Source organism: Gossypium hirsutum, chromosome A12 (assembly GCF_007990345.1).
Source record: "Gossypium hirsutum isolate 1008001.06 chromosome A12, Gossypium_hirsutum_v2.1, whole genome shotgun sequence".
Taxonomy (NCBI): Eukaryota; Viridiplantae; Streptophyta; class Magnoliopsida; order Malvales; family Malvaceae; genus Gossypium; species Gossypium hirsutum.
Genome location: NC_053435.1, coordinates 75359005 through 75367638, shown reverse-complemented (window position 1 = coordinate 75367638; position 8634 = coordinate 75359005). Strand labels below are relative to the sequence as shown.

Here is an 8634-nt window from a genome sequence, read left to right as displayed (position 1 = left end):
ACATGCATTATTCCAAATTCACTCATCATACCAATCGAATACCTTAACGAATGCATTAACATAAGTAATACTGATACCTCAGCTGAATACATTAACTCTGGTTAACTTTCTTGAGCAAGGAAATCCACCATACATAATTTCTCATCGATTCTCAATAGGTAAAATATAACAAAATACTAGAGAAAAATAGAACCATGCAGATCATAACCCAATCAAACTGACAATATATTCGTCTAACGTTAAGATCAAGGAACATTTTCATAATATAAGAATTCATTAGGGATTAGATAGCCCCAATAATATTTCCAGTATCATGTAATCTCATACAATATCTCAATAAAGACAGTCACAAACTATTCACTATAATTACCATGCTTGAACATTTCATATTTTGAACATTTTTCCTTTAATTATTTTTGTCGTCCCAAATTCCATAATATTCCCTTTACTAAGAAAACCAATTCATGAGGGAATTTCAATCAATACATTTCTCAACATCATACCAGGATAGATTGTTTTACCAAAATTAACCTTTTTCACTAACTGCGATGTTGCAAAAATTAAACAATCTTTCGGTCAATCCGATATCTTTCTAGCTCATGTCTGTACTTATCAACCCATTCTCAATCTATAATCATGCTTATAACCATTCCATCATCGAACTATTTGGTTTCTCACCTGGAAACTCATTCAACATAAATCTCAGGAATTTCCCTTATAAAACACCACTTTGGTAAGGGGGAGGGGATCTTACGGCCTCTGACTCAACTCTCATATACATGTAACATAGTTTTCATCATAGCAATCATATTTCAATCATGTCATCCATTTCGAGTAACTAACATTCTTATTGATTTTACACTCACTTTCTAGTTATCTCATTTAAACAAGTGTACTTATACATGTATTTCAATGTTTCCTAGATAATATTACTTATCCATTCATTAAATCAGACAAGTCAAGCACATAATATCATATAAGGGCCAAACAAACATGGATAAATATATCACAGTCTAAACTTTCTTCTTACACATCATCATATACATATCATTACAATCATATATATCAGTCCAAGCAATTTAATACATTTACTCAAGTTATACGAGCTTAGCAATCATAATCATCCCAACCAATATACATGAATATTAATCTTATCAATATTTTTGATAAGTTACTCAAACACATGCATTTGTTCAAATAAATTGATCATATTAATCATAGATAAGCTCATTTCACCATGTACACATTTCATGAATCCTCATTCGTACCTTTCCAAGTTTCAGTTCATCATGACTATACTTTACTCGACTATTTTAGTAGCACATTCAACATGGTCAGTATAGCTCGGTTGGAGAGTACCTTTGTCTAAACAAAGTGGCTCTCATATGCATCGGGAGACATCACACTATCACGGATCGGTGCCATGTATAGTTGGACTTTTACACATGCTAGGTTAGTCCGAGAACCAACTAAACTATAGCTCTGATACCACTAAATGTAACACCCCTCACCCATATCCGATGTTGGGACAGGGTTCGAGGCATTAACGGACTTAAACATTCACAAGAACACATAACATATTAACAACCATGCATGGCAAACAAGCATATGCACATCACCAATATGAAACATAACATAAATAACTAGATTTATAAGTCAGAATCATTAGCTCACTAAAGACCAATATATTTGGCTAAATTATAATAACACATGTTATAAAACTAGGTCCCTATACATGCCACTCACTTGATAATTCTAGCATATGTATTTATACTGTCAAGGTGTTGGCTTGATAGTGTGATGCTGCCTCCGACGATCTCCAACCCTGAGCTAACCTGACAACACTAAAAGAAATAGAAAGGAGGGGGTAAGCTTTACGCTTAGTAAGCTCGCATGAAATAATAATAAGCAATTTACTAACATGTTTTCCATAGTAAAACTACCCAATTGTACATTTACACATGTTCTGGTTAAGCTGATTTCTTGAGTCACAGTCACTAAATCATTTATATCTAGAGTTACAGAACTCCAAATTAAGATCCGTAAATATTCCAAGAAACTAGACTCATATATATTTCCACCACAAAATTTTCAGAATTTTTGGTGTAGCCAATAAGTACAGTTTAATATTCAAAGTCTCCCCTATTTTTCTGTTTGATAGCTTTGACCTTTCTTCACTAAAATTTATTTATCTCATAGGACGAGACTAGGATAATGTTTCTGTTTGTTCCTATTAAAAGTAGACTCATCAAATATTCTAAGCATATAAATTATAAACCATAATTAGTTTTCTACAAAATTTTAACAATTTTTCCAAGTCAGAACAGGGGATCTCGAATTCATTCTAACACTGTCTTACAAAAATTAGATTATCACATAATATACAACTCTTTTCCTCCCCTTGTTTCTTTTAAATGAAAATAGACTCATTAATATTTAATTCCATAATTTAGTTGAAATTTTATTAAACTTACACAAAGTTTGGTGAATTTTCAAATTCACACAACTGCTGCTGTCCAACACTATTTTACTACCAAAATTCACTCTTACATAATTTCACTTAATCCATTTTGTCTTATCGAAGTTCACTCAAATATCGAGCATATTGCTCAAAATATTCTTAAACATATACCTGCACTTATTCATCATATAATCATGTTCACATGTATTTTTACTTAACCGATTTTCCTGTTGAACTTTTCGGAAATTCCTCCGATTTAAAAATTCATAACATGTTACTATTTATTCATAGTCCTTTTTCAATTTGCAATTTACAACAAATAGTCATTCTATAGGTAGCCACATTTCATATGATAACAAAATATAATAAAATAAAAAGAATCGATAAATTATTTAGGTACAAACTTACCTCGGATCCAGAAATGACAATTTACCATTCTAGTCCATAACCTTGTATTTTCTCGCTTTAAGCTCAAATCTTGATTTCCTTGATCTATAATATCACATTTAGCCTACTAACTAGTCACACTATTCATATGGGTCTAAAAATCATATTTTTACAAATTTGCATTTTGACCCCTAAACTTTTGCATATTTGCACTTTTTCCCTAAGGTTCGAAAATTAAATTCTTACTATTTTCTTATGTTTTATGACATGCTAATCATTTTTCCTTCTATGGAAACATCTAACATGTACTTATGAACATTAGGTATTTTTACCGATTATGCAGTTTTACTCGTTTTCACATAAAATTGCTTAGCAAAAGTTGTTTAACACAATTTCAAGCTTCATATTGTACCATTAAACATCAAAATACATGCATATCATTCATGGGTCAATTTTTAAACATAAATCCTATCTTAAAATAATGGTAGAAATGAGCAGATCATGTTACCGGGATTTCAAAAATACATAGAAAATTAAAAACAGAGCTCGGAATCACTTACTATTAAGCTTGGAAGTTTGGCCAAACCCTAACCATGGCTGCTCTTGGTAAATTCTACTGTACCAAGAAGAAAGGGACACATTTGAAGTTTAAAATTTGTCTTTTAATTCATTTTACCCCTAAATGACCAAAATGCCCTTTTTACTATTCTTTCAAATTTTACCCAATCAAGGCCATTTTTGTCCAACAAGTTATACAATGGTTTAATTTTCATTTAAGGACCTCCTATTTAAAATTTCATAACAATTTGATACCTTTAACATGTAGAACTCAACTTTTGCACTTTTTACAATTTAGTCCTTTTTACTAAATTGAGTACCCAAACGTCGAAATTTTTGAACGAAATTTTCATGAAATCATTTTGTAAAATCATTTCATGAAATCGTAGACCATAAAAATATAATAAAAATGAAATTTTCCTTATCGAATTTGTGGTCTCGAAACCACTGTTCCGACTAAGCCCAAAATCAAGATGTTACAACACGGCCGTGGGGCACGCCTGTGTGCCCTAATTTTTGCCCGTGTGTTTCGCAAATTTTGAATTTGGGCACGTCTAAAATTTGTGCCACACCTGTGTGGCTTGGGCGTGTGGGCGCACACGGCCGTATCTTGCTTCGTTCGCTTCTCCCACACCCGTGTATATAGGTCGACGCCCGTGTTTATTTTGACAGTGTCGACCACGTGTGGAGGGCACGAGCGTGTCGTACGCCCGTGTTACATTCTCAGTTTCAACAACGGTTTTAAGGCACGGGCGTGTCGCACACCCATGTTGTTTTGGCAGTTTCGCCCATGGTCATGTCGCACGGCTGTGGCAACTTATCGTATCACGTGTTGGGAAGAAATCTTGCCTTATTTTCACACTGCCTAATACACACCCGTGTGCCTGGCCGTGTGGTCTTTAAAAAGTCTGCATTCCATGATTCGGTTAGTATGTTAGATGTTAAAAACTAAAATTTTAAAGAAATTAACACTGTTAATGCTCGGGTTGCCTCCCAAGAAACGCTTATTTATAGTCTAAGCTCGACTTGCCTCACTTTTGCATAGTCCAGGTGGAGCGAGGAGTTTACACTCCTCATCCCTGCTATAAATTTTATCAACATAAGGTTTAAGACGAGTATTGTTTACCTTAAATGTGCAAAATTTGGGATGATTTACCTCGACTGTACCAAATGGAAAAATACTGAGTATTGTAAGAGAAATTTCTTTATTAGTTTCAGAAGTGGTAATGCGAGGATCTACTGCATCTAGTAGTACTTTGTCTCCAACCTTAAGTTGATTTGGTGAGGTATTGAGCTCGTCTTGGCTCGGTTTCGACCTATCGGGTGTTCTCGATTTCTGTGTCTGCCATTCATCTAGCTCCTCAATTTGTAGCCTCCGTTCTTCATAGATAGGTCCCTTGTTGTTGTTTGAACATGACTCATATCCGTTCTTTGTAACTGTTTCCTGTACAGAAGGTTTCACCACATGATCAGTACTAGTAGAATGATTTATACAACCACCTTCAATTTTTAATGTGTTACTTGAATTACGAGCTTGAAGGGTGATTGTTTCGTCTCCCACACGAAGTGTGAGTTCATCTGTACCAACATCAATAAGGGTTCTAGTAGTCGCTAAAAAGGGTTGTCCTAAAATTAAAGGGACGTTACTATCCTCTTCCATGTCTAGAATAAAAAGGTCTATTGGGTATATAAATTTATCGATCTTAACAAGAACATCTTCAATGATACCCCTAGGAAATCTAATGGTTTTATCAACCAATTGAATGCTCATCCTAGTTTGTTTGGGTTTCCCAAGACCTAGTAGTTTAAACATTTTATAAGGCATAACATTAATGCTTGCCCCTATGTCAGCCAATGCATGATGAACATCTAGACTACCAATTAAACAAGGAATCATAAAACTCCCTGGATCTTTCAATTTGTTGGGTAGCTTATTCTGTAATATGGCTGAGCAAACTGCATTCAGTTGCACATGCGGCTCCTCATTGAACTTTCATTTATTTGTTAAAAGCTCCTTTAAGAATTTGACTGTGTTTGGCATCTGCGAAAGGACTTCAATAAATGGTAAGTTTATATGTAGTTTCTTTAAAAGTTTTAGGAATTTACCTAATTATTCGTCTGATCGGTCTTTCCTTGTCGCATTAGGGTATGGCACATGAGGTTTATATTCTGTACTCACCGACTTTGGGACATTTTGGCCTACCTCATTCTTACCTTTGCTTACCATCGTTTCTGGCCTTGGTTTTGCAACTAACCCTTCCTCATCTTGAATGGAAATCACGTTGAGTTGCTCCCTTGCGTTAGTTTCAGTGTTGCTTGGCAGGCTACCTTGTGGTCGTTCAGAAATTAACTAAGCGAGCTTTCCAATCTGAGTTTCGAGCCCCTATATTGATGCTTGTTGATTTTTGAGTGCTGTCTTAGTATTCTAAAAACGAGTTTCTGACACCGAGATGAATTTGGTTAGCATCTCCTCAAAGTTCGGCTTCTTTTCTTACTGGTAGGGTGGTTGTTGAAAACCTAAAGGATGTTGTGGCCTTTAATTTCCTTGACCGCCCCATGAGAAATTGGGATGGTTCCTCCAACCTGCATTATAAGTGTTACTATATGGGTTACTTTGGGGACTAGAGTTATTGTTCCCCATATATTAGACTTGTTCCTCCTCGATGCTAGGGTTGAAGGGTTGATATTCTGTGCATGCTCCTCCTCCATTCGAATCGCACCTCATCACTGGATGTACCTGAGTAGAACCTCTCAAACCATCAATCTTTTTATTTAAGAGTTCTACTTGGTTAGATAGCATAGTAACCACGTAGAGGTTGAAAACACCGGCTGCTTTCGTCGGCTTTGTTCTCATAACTTGCCACTAATAGTTATTCAGTACCATCTCTTCAATAAATTTGTAAGCCACCTCAGGTGTCTTATTATTGATAGTTCCTCCAGCGGCTGCATCAATCATTTGCCGAGTCAAAGGATTCAGGCCATTATGAAACGTTTGAACCTGTAGCCAAAGCGATAACCCATGGTGAGGGCACCTTCTCAAAAGGTCCTTGTATCTCTCCCATGCATCGTAGACTATTTTTAAATCCATCTGCACAAAAGAAGAGATATCATTACGTAATTTGGCTATTTTAGCTGGTAGAAAATATTTTAATGAAAACCTTTCGGTCATTTGTTCCCAAGTAGTGATTGACCCTCGTTGTAACGAGTTCAACCATTGTTTAGCCTTATTCCTTAATAAAAAGGGAAACAGCCGAAGGCAAATGGTGTCATCAGAAACACCATTAATTTTACAAGTATCGCAAAATTATAAGAAATTTGCCAAGTGAGCGTTGGGATCCTCGTCCTGCAAACCATCAAACTGAACAAACTGTTGTATCATTTGAATTGTGTTAGGTTTCAATACAAAATTATTTGCAGAAATAGCAGGTCTAACTATACTTGACTCAGTTCCTATTAAATTAGGTTTAGCATAATCATACATAGTGCGTGGAGTAGGATTCTGATTTACTGGATCAGCAGCAATCGCAGGAGGTAGCGGATTTTATTGGTTTTTAGCCATCTCCTCGGTTATGGTTGAAGTATCGTACTCTTGCTTGTCCTCCATGGATCTTAGGCTGCGCCTTATTTCTCTCTGGTTTCTACAAACTGTGCGGTCGATCTCATCGTCAAAAAGTAGTGGTCCTGACGGGTTTCTTCTGGTCATAAACTAGAAAAACCTGTCAAAAGAAAATAAATGAAGAATTAGAAAAAAAATAAAAACTTAAATTGCAATAAAAGTAAAATGGCTAAAGTAATAAAAATCGAGTGTTCCTAATATCCTAGTTCCCCGACAACAGTGCCAAAAACTTGATTGTGTGATATTCGTATCAGGTTTTAAAGATTTATAAATGAATTGTTCTTGAGACTAACTTATTATCACGATTAAGGCAAGTGTACCTATCAAACAGTTGTATAGCTCAGCAAGACCGGATTGTCGAACCCAAAGGAACTACGAGTACTAGTATTTACTTCCTTTTTATTATCTAGCCTAAAAATTAAGAGGTTTGGTTATCTAAACTAATTACTAACTAAGAATGCTCAGAAAGAAAACTCAGGAAAATACTTTTGGGAAAATTTGATTGATTGAGGCAATACCTAAGGAAAAATCCACCGAGACTTCACTTGTTATTTGACTCTAAATCAGGCGATTTATTCATTTGACTTGATCCATAGAAATCCCTAAGTTATATTATTATCTCTCTCGAGACTAATAACGTCTAACCCTAGGTTGAATAATTGAAATCTCTTTCTAATTAACACCCTAAAATTGCATTAACTCGATCTATGGATTCCCTTATTAGGTTTCACCCTAATCTGGCAAAATCTTGTCACCCTATCTCTAGGCGCGCAATCAACTCCGCTTAATTATGACAATTTTACTCTTAAACAGGGTCTATTCCTCCTCTAAACAACAGCATTAACTTGAATCAATATCCTGGAATATTAAAACAAGAATGAAGAACACATAATTAAGAACAAGTCAAATATTTATCATACAATTCAGATAATAAGAACAAGATCTGTCTTAGGTTTCATTCCCCTTAGGTATTTAAGGGATTTAGTTCATATTTATGAAAGAAAACATCTCAAAAGCATAAATATAACAAAACATAAGAAAACTCAAAACTCCTGAAGTAACTTGAAGGGACATCTCCAGTCATGATGATGAATTCGGCTCTTGAGATGGATCAATCAGCTTTCCTTGAGTAATTCCTTACTTTCTACTCTGCGTCCCCATCCTAAGTGCCTCCTCAAGTGTTTAAATAGGCTTTTGAATGCCTAAGATCCCTAAAAATTGGCCTTTTTCGAATAGGACTAAACTTAGGCTCAGCAGGGACACGCCCGTGTGTGATTACTCCAGCCCATGGTCAAGGCAGTTAAATAGGCATGGGCGTGTGGTCTACCCGTGTAAGTCGTGCTTCGATCTTGCCAAATTAACACGGCCGTGTGACACACCCGTGTGAGGAAGTCAAGGTCGTGTTGTTTTACCATGTGGGTCTATTTTCTCCATTTTTGGCCCGTTTCTTACTTTTTTTACTCTCCTATGCTCACCTAAGTATAAAACATGAAATTATAGGATTAGGAGCATCGAATTCACCAAATCTAAGGAAAAATCATCCGTAGATGCGCTAAGCATGGGATAAAAATATGTATAAATTACGGTTTATCATCGATTTAATTACTTATAC

General features: G+C 35.5%; 1 non-coding gene across 1 annotated transcript; it reads left to right on the top strand.

Annotated features, from left to right (window-relative positions):
• The first annotated feature begins 6420 nt into the window (after window positions 1-6420).
• LOC121211993 (small nucleolar RNA R71) lies at window positions 6421-6527 on the top strand. Its single transcript, XR_005907206.1, has one exon. It is a non-coding gene; the product is annotated as a small nucleolar RNA R71 (small nucleolar RNA).
• Window positions 6528-8634: the final 2107 nt, after the last annotated feature.